Source organism: Castanea sativa, chromosome 8 (genome assembly GCF_040712315.1).
Source record: "Castanea sativa cultivar Marrone di Chiusa Pesio chromosome 8, ASM4071231v1".
NCBI classification, from domain to species: Eukaryota; Viridiplantae; Streptophyta; class Magnoliopsida; order Fagales; family Fagaceae; genus Castanea; species Castanea sativa.
Genome location: NC_134020.1, coordinates 32,108,862 through 32,124,982, shown reverse-complemented (window position 1 = coordinate 32,124,982; position 16,121 = coordinate 32,108,862). Strand labels below are relative to the sequence as shown.

General features: G+C 35.9%; 1 pseudogene; it reads left to right on the top strand.

Annotated features, from left to right (window-relative positions):
• LOC142605504 (peroxidase RIP1-like) overlaps window positions 1-11,054 on the top strand; it is a 45,827-nt pseudogene extending 34,773 nt beyond the window's left edge.
• Window positions 11,055-16,121: the final 5,067 nt, after the last annotated feature.

Sequence of the window (16,121 nt, the reverse complement as noted above, 5' to 3'; positions counted from 1 at the left end):
GAACAAATTGATGAAGTTCTTCATGCATAGAATTAACCCAATCAGCATCTTGAAGGGCTTCATCCACCTTTTTTGGTTCAAATTGGGATAGATAGCATGAGTGAGTAATTACATTCAAGGCTTTGGATCTCAATCTCATGTTATCATTCAGACTACCCAATATATTTGTGGCAGGATGATTTAACTTAACTCTAGAAGATGGACCTTTGACCAGAGATGTGGAGGTACCTTTCTGTTCAGATGGAGGACTAAGCTCACTCTGTGTTTGTTGAGTTTCATGAACCAGTGTGGATGGTTCTGAGCTTGATGGTAAAAAGACCGCATCATTCAACAACAACAACTCTTCCTCAGTATGCTTCCCCACATAATCATCAGGGAGTGAATCATTAGCTTCCATGATCTTTTCTTGATCCGAAGAAGTGTTTTCTAAATGACTTTCTGAGCTTAATTCATCATTGATCACAACATTGGAAGACTCCATGACTGTTTTAGTTATCAAATTGTACACTCTGTATGCTCTACTGGTGGAAGAGTATCCTAGAAAGTAATCCTTGTCACTCTTTGCATCAAACTTTTCTAGGTTCTCTCTATCACGTAGAATGTAGCAGTCACTACCAAAAATTCTAAAATATTTGACAACTGGTTTCTTTCCTCTCCAAACTTCATAGGGAGTTTGCTTGGAATCAGGTCTGAAATACACCCGATTGAGTGTATGGCAAGCAGTGTTAACGGCTTCTCTTCAGAAGGATTTAGGCATCTTCTTATTGTGTAGCATGACACGTGCCATTTCTTGGACAACCCTATTCTTCCGTTCCACTATTCCATTTTTCTGTGGTGTCTTGGGAGAAGAGAACTCTTGATGTGTGCCTTGATCATTGCAAAAGGTAGCCAGTTTTGAGTTCTCAAATTCTCTTCCATGATCACTTCTGATTCTGGCTATCACAATACCTTTTTCAACTTGCAATTTTTTGCACAAATGAATCATTTTTTCAGGAGCCTCAGCTTTATCTTTCAAAAATACAACTCATGTATATCTAGTAAAATCATCCACAACCACTAGCATATACCTCTTTCCACCCAAACTCAGAACTCTGGCAAGACCCATGAGATCAATATGTAGTAACTTTAGAGATCTAGAAGTTTGAACATCAATTACAGACGGATGTTTGGACTTCACTTGTTTACCCATCTAACATGGTCCACAAATGCACTTTTCAATCTTCTCAAACTTGGGCAAACCAATAACTGCATCACACTTGGAAATCTTCTTTAATTGCTTGTGACTTGCATGTCCCAATCATTTATGCCATAAGTCAACCTGATTGATCTTTGCACTGAAACATTTGTTGCTTATACTTGGTGTTATACCATAACAATTGTCAGCCGTTCTCACACCAATACACATACAATCACCTCCTCCATCAAGTATCACACATTCATACTTGGAGAAGAGAACATCCAGCCCATTATCACAAATCTGACTAATGCTGAGTAAGTTAGCCTTCAACCCTTCAACATACCAGACATCTTCAAAAACTGGCAGCCCTGGGATGTCCACGGTTCCAATGCCTCTGATCACAAATTTGCTTCCATCGTCAAACGTGACTGTACCAATCTTTCCTTCAAAGAGAGTCTTGAATAAAGCTTTATTTCCTGTCATATGCTTGGAACAACCACTATCAAAATACCAAAGACAAGAATCACGTGCCTTTAAGGCGGTTAAAGCAATATAACACACATAATTATCATCACATGCAATTATACCAAGATGCTCAAGGAAAGATTTAACAAAAGCAACAAGAGACAAAAACAACGAGTAAACAAGTTGACATATATGTGAAAAGATATTCCAAAACTCCATGACAACCGGGGTCAAGGATCAGCTCAGAGATCAAAAGATCTACACACAAGAGCTACCCGCTCTGATACCACTTATAGAGTTATTTAGACCCCTTAAAACACAATTAGATTAACCTAGTTAAGAAGCCAAGTTATTACTTAGTCTAAATTTCAGATCTAGGTTAACACAATAATATAATCATATCAATGTACAGTGCGGAATATAAAAACACAAAGATATGATGACCCAGGAAAACCAAACCGGTAAAAAATCTAGGGAGGATTTAACCTAGCTATCCTCAAAGTAAAATCGAATCCACTATGAAAGAATCAAATTTTGTACAATAGCGACTTAGACCACTAACATCTTATTGCTACCCACCAGTAGAAAACTTACTGACACGACCACGTGCAGGCTCTGAGACCACGGACTCCTTCTTTCTTGGATTCTCCAGCAAGTACAAGCACTCCCGCTTGTGTATCGTTAAACTCTTATGGTAGTAACTGAATGATCATCAAGTTCTTGACATAATCTCCTTCTTAATAATCCTAAGCTTGTGTGAAGGCAAACACCTCTCAGATTTCACAAGAGATTCATACAAACAGCAATATGAGCAATCTAAAAAATGTGGCTAGGGTTTGCCTTTTATACCTAGGGCAAAACATAAAACCCTACACATCATATGGGTTTAGGGCTAAGTTGGAAATTCTACAGAAAAAACAATCTGCACGACTTTCGATTGGTCGAGTCTAATTCTCGATTGATCGAGCCAGACAGAAATGCACAGTAACTTCTGAAGTTAACTCGATTCCAACTTTACATGAATGACATACTTTAAGCAAGCCTAAAACAAGACTAAACACCTGTTTTGATCATGGTTTGCCAACAATACACATTAGAGTTCTAATACATTAGTTCCTAAGTACTTAGAACCTAAAAGAACTGTTGAGGGCTTGGGAACCCTCGAACAGTTCATACACTCCAATGAGTGGTGCAACAGGAAGCTCCCAGTTTAGTTTTTCTTATGGAAACTAAACTTTCAATGGAAGAGATGAAGAAGAAGAGAGACTTAATTGGTTTTCAGAATGGATATGTAATCTCAAGCCAGGGGAAGAGTGGTGGCCTTGCGCTTCTTTGGAACCATGGCACTGATGTAGCTGTTCAAGGAGCGAATAGGTGGTATATTGATGCGATAATTGATGGTCATTGGTGTTTCACTAGTTTTTATGGCCAACCGGAGACTAGCAAAAGGGAGGAGACTTGGAGATTGCTTGAAAGCCTTGGTCGAAATAACACCTTGCCATGGATTTGCATGGGTGATTTTAATGAAATTCTATATGATGATGAGACTATTGGTGGAAACTCCAGACCTGAGCCGCAAATAGACCGGTTTCGTATGGCCTTGAATTGCTGTTCTCTCTGTGATTTGGGGTTCCTAGGTCCTTGGTTTACTTGGCATAAACTTTTCACAGATGGTAGAAGCATTTGTTCCAAATTAGACAGAGCGTTAGTTTCCTTTAGCTAGATCAGTAAGTTTTCTAATGCCAAATTGTATCATATTTCAAACTCTACCGTTGACCACTACATTCTAAGTCTTCGGTTAGGACTGGTGCGTGTTCCTTTCAAGGGTCAATCCAAACAGTTCCGCTTCGAAGCTATGTGGCTTCGTGATCTTAAGTGTCAAGAGGTCGTCTTAGAGGCTTGGGAGAGAGGTCTTATGTCCAACTCGGGTTGTCCATTATCTAACTGTTTGCAGGCTTGTAAAGAGGATCTCACGGATTGGAATAAGAAGGAATTTGAGCATGTAGGGCGTCGGATTGCCCAGTTGCAGAAAAAACTTCAAATCATGGAGGCTTCAGGTGTAGCAACTACTGAGGAGATTCGGTCAGCCAAAACAGACTTGAATGTGTGGCTGGGTGCTGAGGAGACCATGTGGAAGCAGCGGTCTCGTAACATGTGGCTTAAATTGGGAGATAAAAACACTAGTTTTTTCCATACCAAAGCTTCTAATAGGAAAGCAAGGAATTATATTATGGGTTTGTCTGATTTGGATGGTGTTTGGCAGGAGGATCCTAGCGAAATTGAGAGGATAGCTACTGAATATTTTTCCACCTTGTTCACGACCTCTAATCCTACTCAATGGGAGGAGTTGAATGCAGCCATTGAACCTTTGATATCCAAGTCTATGAATTATCTTCTGACTGGGGATTTTCAACCTTCAGAAGTGGTCTAATCTTTGAAGCAAATGCACCCACAGCCCCTGGTCAGGATGGTATGCCTCTGCTCTTTTATCAAACTTTTTGGCCTGTAGTTGGTGATTGTGTTACTAAATTGTTTTGGATTTTCTTAATTTGGGTATTGCTCCTCCTAATTTTAATAAGACCCATATTATTCTTATTCCCAAAATTAAAAATCCAAGTTGTATGTCTGTTTTTAGACCCATTAGTCTGTATAATGTGGTGTATAAGTTGGCATCTAAAACTTTGGCCAATCGAATGAAATATGTGCTATCTAACATTGTTAGTGAAAATCAAAGCGCTTTTACTAAGGGTCGCTATATCACAGATAGTGTATTGGTGGCTTTTGAGACTATGCATCATATTGGCCAAAAGCGGAGAGGTAAAGTTGGTGATATGGCCTTAAAGCTTGACATGAGTAAAGCTTATGATAGGGTGGAATGGACTTGTTTGGAAAATATTATGCTTTGATTGGGGTTTCATAGAAAATTGGTGGATATTGTATTGTCCTGTGTTTCTTCTGTTGTTTACTCTATGTGCATTAATGGGCAACCTCGGGGGCGAATTATCCCTTCTCGTGGTCTTCGCCAAGGAAATCCACTTTCTCCATATTTGTTTTTACTCTGTGCAGAAGGGCTTTCAGCTTTATTACGGTGTGCTTCAGAAAGGAATTCCCTTACTGGTATCTCAGTTAGTTGTCATGCCCCTCATATTACTCATTTCTTCTTTGCTGATGATAGTTTGATTTTCTGTAAAGCAACGTTGGAGGAATGCTTGGAGTTAGAGCGTATTTTCAATTTATATGAAGCTGTTTCTGGCCAACAGTTGAACAGGAATAAAACTGCACTTTTCTTTAGTAAAAATACTCCTCAAACCATTAAAGAAGAAATCAAAAGCCAGTTTAGTGCCCAAGTCATATGCCAACATGAGAAGTATTTGGGTCTTCCATCTCTCATAGGGCGCAACAAACGTAATACCTTCATTCAACTTAAGGAAAAATTGGGCAATAAACTTTCTGGGTGGAAGGAAAAATTATTATCTGCTGCAGGAAAGGAGATTCTTATTAAATCTGTGGCCCAAGCTATCCCGGATTATACCATGAGCTGTTTTAAACTTCCTGATTCGATTTGTGACGATTTAGCAGGTATGGTGAGGAATTTTTGGTGGGGGCAAAATAATGGGGTGAATAAAACAGCTTGGTTGAGTTGGGAAAAGATGTGTAGGCCTAAGGAAGAAGGGGGTATTGGTTTCCGGGATTTGAAGGCTTTTAACATTGCCCTTTTGGCTAAGCAATGGTGGCGTCTTCAAACTTGTCCGAATTCTCTTTTCCATCGAGTGTTTAAGGCGAAGTACTTCCCTGATCATGAATTTATTGATGCTAATATAGGAAGTGCTCCATCCTTTGCTTGGAGAAGTCTTATGGCTGCGCAAAAGGTTGTGAAGGCTGGATGTCGTTGGCTGATTGGTAATGGTGAAAGTGCTAGTGTTTGGGGCGATAAGTGGCCTCCTACACCATCTTCCTTTCAGGTTGTATCTCCTGTGAGAATCCTCCAGCCAGATGCTCGAGTTTCAGAGTTGATTGATTACCAAAATGGCACATGGAAGTCGGAGTTGGTTTGGCAAATTTTCTTTGAACATGAAGCTGATTCTATCCTTGCTATTCCCCTTAGTCCTTTTCCCCATGACTCTCGAATTTGGGCTTATACAGCTTCTGGGCGATTTTCTGTTGCGAGCGCATATCGGGTTGCTCTTCAAGTTATTACTCAGAGGAAAGGGGACTGTGGAGAGTTCAGACCCTCTCCAGATTCAATCCTTTTGGAAGTTTGTTTGGCAACTTCAGGTTCCAAATAAGATACAATCCTTTGTGTGGCGTGTTTGCAGAGATATTTTACCAACGAAAGCTAATCTGATGCGGAGGCATATTATCCAAGACTGTATATGCGAGGCGTGTGGGCTGGAGGTGGAAGACTCGGGTCATCTGTTTTGGTGGTGTTCTAGAGCACAGGAAGTCTGGGCAGCGTTGGGTTTGGTTAGGGATTTGAACATAGGCAGGATTGGGTCATTTATGGATTTGCTATGGTTGCTGAAATTTCAATTCAAGTTGGAAGCAGAGTCATTGGCGTTGGTTGCGATGATAGCTTGGTGCCTCTGGTATTCGCGGAATCAAGTGCGTATGGGAGGTGCTCGGAATTCGGCTTGGCATATTTTCCAGTGGGCTCGGTCATATTTGGATGAGGTTCAGTTTGCAAATCATCTCCCTACCCGGCCTCGGTTTGTGGCAGAAGTGTTGTGGTCGCCTCCAAAACCCCCTTGGTTTAAGGTAAATGTTGACGGTGCGGTTTTCTCTTCTCTCAAATCTGTGGTGTAGGCATTGTGGTTCGTGATCAGAGGGGTAACGTTGCTGCAGCAATGAGTAAGTTGGTCAATGCTCCGTTGGGTCCGCTTGAAACGGAAGCAAAGGCTATGGAGGAGGCTATCCAGTTTGCTAGAGACACTAGCTTTCTTGACGTTATTTTTGAAAGTGACTCCTTGTCTGTGATTCAGTCTCTTAATGGGAGTCTTATTCCCCCTGCTAGCATAGCCAACATTATCTCCGGCTCTCTTCAAGCTATTCGCCACTTCAGGCAGGTGCAGTTTATTTATGTTCCTGGCATGGGTAATAAAGCAGCTCATGGCCTAGCTCAGTATGCTAGGAACATTTCCGATTATGTTACTTGGATAGAGGAAACCCTTGTGTTATTGAACACTCTTTAGTGCTTGATGTATTGTGTTTATTCTCGTCTGAATAAAGTTTGAGAATTCCAATAAAAAAAAAATAAAAAATGCTATTTATAATTTTATCAATAATTTTTTAATGCCATTTAAATAATATGGATATGTAACTCCATATAAATAATATATTCCAATAATTTGTTAACGTAAGTATGATATATGCGGGTATTCCTTAAGATTTGCTTGTTGTAGTTCCATTAGATATGCTTAGCTTCTACTTTGCACTAGGCGTTTGCTTGGGGTCTGAAACTTCTTTTTAAAAACCCAACCATACGTCAACTAGCAGTCGCATCGGTTAGTGCTTGTAGTACTAATTACTTGGTCTTGCCTTAGACAAGAAATTAATTACATTAGAGTTGGAGAGTAAAGCATTACATTTACATTTTTTTTTTTTTTTTGAGAAACAAAGCATTACAATTAAATTTGTTGTAGGTTTATTTCCATCATTTGCAGGTCAATGAGAAAGTACTATTAAAGTTGATGTTCTCATGATCACTACCCTTTAATTAATATATATATATATATATATATATATATATATATCCAATTTGTTGTAAGAAATAATCAACATATATTAAAATAATGACTTATTAATTGTAAAGCCTCAAATGCTTATAAGGTCAAAGTCCACTATTTGTTCTTTGGGAGAATAGTATATAAGTACTCTCCCGATTGATATTAATATATTTTTTACGTTTGGCATTAGTTTAAAAAGTTAATTTTTTTTACTATTTAGTTTATTTTTGCTACTATTTAGCTTTTTTTTGTTATTATTCATAGGTCTCCCTATATTATTTCAGTTACCTTTTAACTTTATCTATAGTACTTTCAGTAAAAAGTTTTCAATTTCAGCTAAATAAATTGTTCCTAAATGGACTTATATTGGGTCTCACCATAAATTTATTATTATGTGAGAAAAGGAAGCATGTATTTATTGAACTCCCAAAATAGTGAATAATTACTCTCTTCTTCTTTTTTTGTGCTCTCAAATAGAATCTACTCTAACTTAATTATAAATGATTGTGCTTATATATGAAATTATATATAATTATTTAGTGCTTTGGGGAAATAGTACATAAGTGCTCCCCCTCCCCCCCCCCCCCTCTAACATTAATTATTTATGTGAGACGTCTCACCATAAATTTGTTATTATGTGAGAGGGTGAAACATATATTTATTGTGCTCCTGGAATACAAATAATTACTTTTTTTTTTCTCTCAGAAGAATTCTAATCTTGTATAATTTAAGTGTATATGTGTATGAAACTCTCTCCTAGTGACTTGAATCTCAGTCCTTATCCCTCATAACTCACACCCCACAAGCACTTATTATATGAAGTGAACATCACGCCATGAGTGGTATTACTCATGAAACTATATATTTTCGCATTGGGCATTTATTATAATTATGTTTGTATATAAAACTACATATTCTTCTATTTAAAGAAAATATAGTGTGCCAAGATTTTAATAATATATAAAATATATAATTTCAAATTTAATTAAAAATATATATTAAAATAATGACATGTAAAATTGTTGGATCTCAAAAGCTTATGTCACAATATTATAAGGTCAATCAAACAATCCAACATCTTCAATTTTATTTTGATTATAGATTATAGATATATATAATTCCATTTAAATAATTCCAATTGTTAAAGTAAGTGTGATGTGGGCTCAAACTTCTTTCTAAAAACCCAACCATGCCTTAACTAGCAGTGGCATCAAAATAATGCTTGTAGTACTAATTACTTGGTCTTGTCTTAGACAACAAATATATGACATTAGAGTTGGTGAGTTAAGCATTACATTTACATTAGTTGCAGGTTTATTTCCATCATTTACAGGTCAATGAAGGTACCATTAACTACCCTATGAACATTAGAGTTGATGTTCTAACTACCCTATTTTAAATATATATAATTCCATATAAATAACTCCAATTTCTTGCAAGAAATAATTGAAATTAGGCCTAGTGTTGTTTCAAAAGCACGCTGGTTAAAATTACATCAATCTAAGTGCCTTTGAGCCTCATGGTATACAATATATATACACACACACAGAATAAAGGTGAACCAATAAAAGGGGACTTGGATAAGGAAAAGGGATGTAGGATTAACTTACCAACTACAAAGACTTTGTTCCTAGTCGTCATCAATTTTTAAGTCAACCATATCCTTGAAATACTCGTGTTTGCAATGACAGAGTTGTGATGGATCAAACCTGCTAGATGACACAGAAAATTTTTTTGGTGAGAAGACAGCGTTGCCAAATACGAATTCACTTGGGGGTTTCGAAGTAGTCGATTAAATCAAAACAGCGGTCGACAAATATTGCAATGCTAGTGTGGTTTCATGTGCAGACATCTTAGCTGTAGCAGCTCGTGATTCTGTAGAAATTGTGAGCAGTGTTGATATAATCTTCTATTCGATGTAATACAATAAATTTCCTCTTACAAAATCTTAATATATCTTATTATTGTGCTTTGTGTTTTAGTTGGGAGCTATGAAACACGGGTGCGTTTTCAAATTCGGGTGCGGGTGCGGGTGCAAATGCGGGACTCGGCAATTTTTGAAAAAGTAGGGTGCGGGTGCGACGATTAAAAATTATTAAAAATATTTTTATTTATATTTTCTACATATTGTTAAGCATACTTTTTCATATAATTGTAAATATATACTAATTTATGAGTAATAGTAGATAATAACTAAAACATAATATTCATAAATTAGAATACAACTCACAAGTTTATTTTTATTATTTTTTTAACTTGTATTTCAGCCAGTTTCGGCCGGTTTCAGCTGATTTCAGCCGGAATCGGCATCGAATTGGCTAGAATTGGCGCAAATCTATGCGTACTAGTGCGAATCGAAAAAAAAGACTGAATCAGCGCGTCGGAGGAGTGTCGCCGCGAGTCCGATGCGAGTGTGGCGGCCCTGGAGTCACACTCATGCTTTCTAGGTTGGGAGGTCATTTCTTTTTCTACAAAGTGTTATTAGGCAGAAGAGACGCAAGAAATGCAAGCTTCAAATATTCAAATGACTCTCTTCCAAACCCCTTTGCCGACTTCCCTCAACTTATCTCTAACTTTCAATCTCGTGGACTAGACTTGAAAGACCTTGTTCAGGGACGGAATTACTCAAAGGCTGAGGGGGGACTAGACTTGAATGACCTTGAAAGACTTTGAAAAAAAAAAATACTAGTATGTATATTAACAAAAAGAATTTTAATTCTGGCTCTTAAATTTATATACTTGGTCCCCTTCCCCAAAAAAGTTACAAATTGACCCAAGAAATCCAACAAATAGATAACAAGAAAAATCTATAAAAAAAAAAAAAATGCACATATCCGGATTATAAGAAAAATCTTTGGACAAATCCTAAATCCAGTCTAAGCAAAAACAATAACAATAAATCAATTACAAATCCTAGCAAAAACAAATCACAAAAACCCCAATAATCTTTACGCAATTTCTCACTCTCACTTGAGAGCTTTATGCCCCTCTCAATTGACTCCACCCTCATAGCCATAGAGACAACTCCTATGCCACATATTGATCGCTTTATCTACACATTAGTTAGACCTTGAAAATATTAAGATATGCCAATTGACTTACAAAACTCTTGATTATAAAATCCTATTATTAGTTTTTTTTAAAGAAAAAATAAAAATAAAAATTAATAAATTAATGCTAATAATGCAACTTTGTCAACTTCTAGAATTGATATTCTAATTTTTTTAAAATATTTGAACAAAGAATTTCGGCCCCCCTTAAGTTTGAATTTTGGTTCCGTCCCTCACCTTGTTGTCCTCTTAGGGGGCCAGAGCATTGGATTTGCAAGGTGCATCACCTTCCGTCCTAGGATTTACAATGATACCAACATTGACAAAAGCTTTGCAACCTACATACAATGGTTCCCTGTAAGTGGAGGAGATAACAACACAGAGCCATTCGATGCAACTCCAACGGAACTTGATACGGTGTACTACAAGGCTTTGCTGGAAAATAAGGGTCTCCTTCATTCTAATCAGGAGCTCTTCAAGAGTAACGGTTGTGACAGTGATACGCTAGTGTGGTACTACAGCTACAACCCTGGTGGTTTTGCTAAAAACTTTGGTGTTTCTATGATCAAGATGGGTAATATTAAACCTCTCATTGGCAATTTCGGAGAGGTCAGGCTGAATCGCAGGAAAGTCAACTAGCAGAATAGTTCCGGCGAAAATAGCCAAATAGAAAATTTTTGCAAACTATGTTGCAATCTACCATTGTTTTAGAAATATATAAGGGTCTCCCATCTTTTGGGTACTCGAGTTTGGCGAAATTGAGTTTTCCATGGTATTCGAACTTATGAAACTTGAGTACCATGGAAAAATTTTGAACATTTTTCAGAGTATATTTTTTCAAAAAACTCGAGTTTCATAAACTCGAGTTTTTGGAACTCGAGTTTTAAAAATGTGGTAGATCTCTATATATTTCTAAAACAGTGATAAATTGCTAATTGTTTTACTAAATAGTGGTAATGGGCCATTTTTGTCGAACAGTTCCTCCCCTGAAAAGCCATAATGAATTTGTGTTAAAGGTTTTTAAGCCTCATTCGGGGATTCCAGCCTTTTACCCCTATTTTTTAAAATATTTGGCAATATGCCCTTGTTTCCAAATTATTTAGGTCAATGCCCCTATTTTGAAACTCGATTTCCTCAAAATCGATTTATGCCCGATCAAACTTTAAAGAAAAAAAATGCATGGAACTTGAGTTCCATTGAAAATGCTGCTATAAGTGTTATCAAATGCCGCTATAGGTTTTGGGCTGATCAAACTTAAAAAAAAACAATTGCATGGAACTCGAGTTCTATTGAAAATGCCGCTATAGGTGTTACCGAACGCCGCTATAGGTATGGAACTCGAGTTCCATGCAATTTTTTTTTTTATAAGTTTTATTGCCCCATACTTGATTTTCTACCAATCGAATTTGGAAACAGGGGCATAAACCTAAATAGTTTGGAAACAGGAGCATATTGCCAAATATTTTTAAAAATAGGGGTAAAATGCCAGAATCCCCAGCCCTATTCGCAAAAATAACATTTGCTCCCATGTTCTTCATAATTAATGTTTTTTTCTTTTTTTCCTTTTAGCTTAGCTTGTCTTATAATAGTCATTGTTAATGGCTTCAAAAGTAGTGTGTACTATTTTATGATGTATTGAAAATTAATGACACTAGTAATTATCTATCAAAAAAGTTGTTGATTAAAATTATCATATAGTTTGTAGATCTGATGTCACAGAAGCCTAAAGAAAGCGCAGACAATACTCTCTTGATGGAACAAAAACTAAACTGTTAGTTCCTGGTAGTAAACCCCGAATCCACAAGGGGTTCCCTGAATCCACAAGTAGAAGAAAACCGAAATTCACCAGAGAAATAATTTGACAAAAGTCTGTGTTTATTGATAATAGTATTGCTTTTTGAGGTTACAATGCATTTAAATAGTAAAAACAAAACCTAGGGTAACTAGAAACCCTAAGGCGGCTACGAAAGCATATAAAACCCTAATTTGACTAAAAAAAAAAATTTAAAAATCACCTAAAAAGAAGGAAATAAATAACCTAAACCTAAAATAACAAGAAATTGTGTCCTACATCAGACCCCTCCACTTGAAACAAACTCGTCCTCGAGTTCATCGTTGAAATCCAAAATCTTCCACTCCAAATAAACAAATACTTCGAATGCTTTAATAACTTAATCTGATTTTGAAACTTGAATCCTTCATAAAGTATAGCATAAAATTTCTTCTCATCTACTTTCAATTTATTTGCAACATCAATCAACAAAGGGTTGATAATAAAATTAAAATTTGCTACTCCAAAAAAATCAACATATTGTGTAGTCATCTTCAACAAATCAATTGAGACGTGAGGATTATCAGTTGTGGACTCATCCTCATATTTGACCTCAATTGACTCTTCTACAATGTTCTTAATAATTACCATCTCTTCTTTTTAGTCATTATCCACAATCAACTCAACCTTTGTTTCTTTGAATTCTTCATCAAATTTTTGACAAGTGGTATCTTCAATCTTCAATTCTATAACTTGTTGCAAATCTTGATCTTTTTTAACCACTTCAAATTTCTCTTTAGAACTAGGTTGCTTCTTCTCAACCCTCAAACCCTTTCCTTTACTTGACACATGGACTTGGCTGTAATAATTTTGATTTTGTGGTTGACCTTTCATGTTTTGAACATATTGCTTTTTATATGAATATATGGATTTATAATCAACACTTTTATAATCTAATATATCATAATAGTCATTAGGAAACCATAAATCAATTAATAGAATTTTTATTCTTTGCCAAGAGCGGATTGGATGCTTACCTTGTCGCGTTCTATCGATTTGAATGTCTTCCCACCATTCCTTTGCTTCATCGTCCAATTTATTAGATGCAAGCTGCACTTTTTCTTCATCACAAATCTTCCAAAAATTAAAATACTCTTCCAAATCAAGAAGTCAATCAATAAAATCCAACTTACACATATCTCCATCAAAGAATGAAATTTTCTTGTAGTTAGGAGTGCATCTTTGAATAGATTGATCATTGTTATTGTGAGTTGATTTCCTAGCAAGAAGAGCAACAATCTTTTGCCCGATTTCACCTATAATTTGTGATTCTTTTCACAAAATTGGTGATTCTTATCACGAAAATTAAGGAACTCAACCCTAGTGAGGACTAGGTTTTTGACGTCATCACCGCCGCCATTGTTGTGGTGGTCACCGTCTCGCCGGTTAGCCATCAGACCAGGGTAAGTCAAGACACTGATACCAATTGATGTCGTAGAAGCCTGAAAAAAGCACACACGATGCTCTCTTGATGGAACAGAAACTAAACTATTAGTTCTTGGTAGTAAACCTCGAATCCACAAGGGGTTCCTTGAACCTACAAGGAGAAGAAAACTAGAATCCACCAGAGAAATAGTTTGACAAAAGTTTGTGTTTATTGATAATAACCTAAAAACTGAATTGCCTTTAGAGGCTATAATGCGTTTAAATATTTAAAACAAAACCTAGGGCAACTAAAAACCCTAAAGCGGCTACGAAAGCATATAAAACCCTAATTTGACTAAAAAAACATTAAAAGCGTCTAAAAAGAAGGAAATAAATAAACTAAACCTAAAATAACAAAAAATTACATAAACTAAAATTAAATAATTATCAAATTTAGAGAAACTGTGTCCTACATCAGGATCTTTTTGGCAACATTAATGTTACGAAATTTATAAGAATACCACAAATTCCTTGAATCATGGTAGGTGGAAAACAAGGGCGGAGCTAGGAATTTTTGTTTGGGGGAGCCAAGTTGCAACACTAATATATCTATCATGGCAAGCCCTCACACACACATATATACACACATTTTTTTTTCCATTTATATATACACACACTATTTTATTTGATAAGTTATATATATACACACGCCTAACAAAAAAAAAGAGCTTAGTATTTTCAATCGAAATTATGATTGATGGAGATCTTTCATAAAATTAATAAAATTTATTTTTTACCATTTTCATAGTGAAATTCTTAAAAAGTTTCATTTTCTATACAAGTTATCAAATTTATACTAATGTAAGTAAAAAAATTATTCAATTGAACTAATGAAATTTTCAAAAACATGAATGATCCAAAACTTGGAGGAACAAGTTAGGCTTCAAACATATTTGAAACTATTTTGCTTTAACTCATTATGTGGCAACTAAAGAAACATTTCATGTTTAGTTTTAGTGACAATATTTTTTTAATAAGTTAATGACTTGTTAATCGCCACATAACGGGGTTGAAAAAGATAAAATCAAACATGTTTGGGGTCAAACTTTAACAAATATAAGAGCACATTTTACAAAAAAATATAATTTCAAAAAATAAAGTTATGTCACTATAACTATTAGACCAATTATTTTTTTAAGAGTATCATTAGACTAATTCAAATACTTGGGAGCACCAACTCCTATTTTTGTAGACTAAATTTTGAAAACATTAAAATAATTATATATATATATATATATATTTCAACATTTTAGAGTGCCATGGCCCCCCACCCTTCAACATAACTCCGCCCATGAAGGTAGTTTTAACTAGCCTTGGTAGCATATCATGATTTGGAATTGGAACAACTAGATGTAAATAAAACATTTCTTCTTGGGAATTGGGAGAAAGAGATCTTCATGGAAAAACCAAAGAAATTCAAACAAACTGGTACACAAAATCTTGTCTTTGAAGAAGTAACGCTATGGGCTTAAGCGACCTCCTAGACAATAGTTTGATTCTTATATGATCTAGGTCCATTATTCATGTTGAGTATGATTGATGTGTATATGTTAGAATGTTTGATGATGGTTCTTATATTTTTCTACTATTGTATGTGGATGATATGTCAATTTCTGCTAAGAGCATATGTGAGGCTGACGGGTTAGAGTCTTTGTTGCACAAGGAATTTAACATGAAAGACCTGGGCACTGATAAGAACATTTTGGGTAGGGATATTTGTAGGGATAGGGAGGCATGAAAATTGTAGTTGTCTTAGAAAAACTCATCAAAAAGGTACTTAAAAGATTCAACATGTAAGATGCTAAGTCGTTAGTACTCAAAGAAATTGAGAAAAAAATAATTGAAGACATATCAAAGGTATGCTAGTGTTTTTGGGTGTAGAAAATAGCCTTTTTAATTATAATTTTAATTCAATCAACCTCCAAAGAATGAACAAATTTTAGTAAAAAATTATTCCAAACTTGAGTAGTACCTAAGTTAGGGACTAATTTATCTTCATCAATAATACTATTGTAAAGTTGAATGTATTCAACTATGTGTTGGCTTTATTCCATGCCAAATCTGCTTGTAATTCAGCATTTAGAAACCCTGTATTTAGGTGGGAATAATGTAAGAGTTGTGTGTGAGAGAGTGTGAAGATTTGATCAAGAGTGTGCAACAAGAAGGTGACTCGCGACTGATTCGCAAGTGGTGACTCACCAAGATGAAGCACACGTGTGAAGCATGCAAAAAGATGAAGAGTCAACCCAGCTGGATCACTACAGGACAAAATGTATAGTCTGGCCTAGTCTGGTAATTGTCGACTGAAACTTGCGACTCATCCCAGTCGTGAAGTGACTCGCCAATGTATCCTATTTTGCTAAAAAGTGACTTTTCACGTTCCATCCCATATCCTACTATAAATATCCTTATACCCACGAAATGTAGAGAGCTTCCAGAGAAAATTTTGT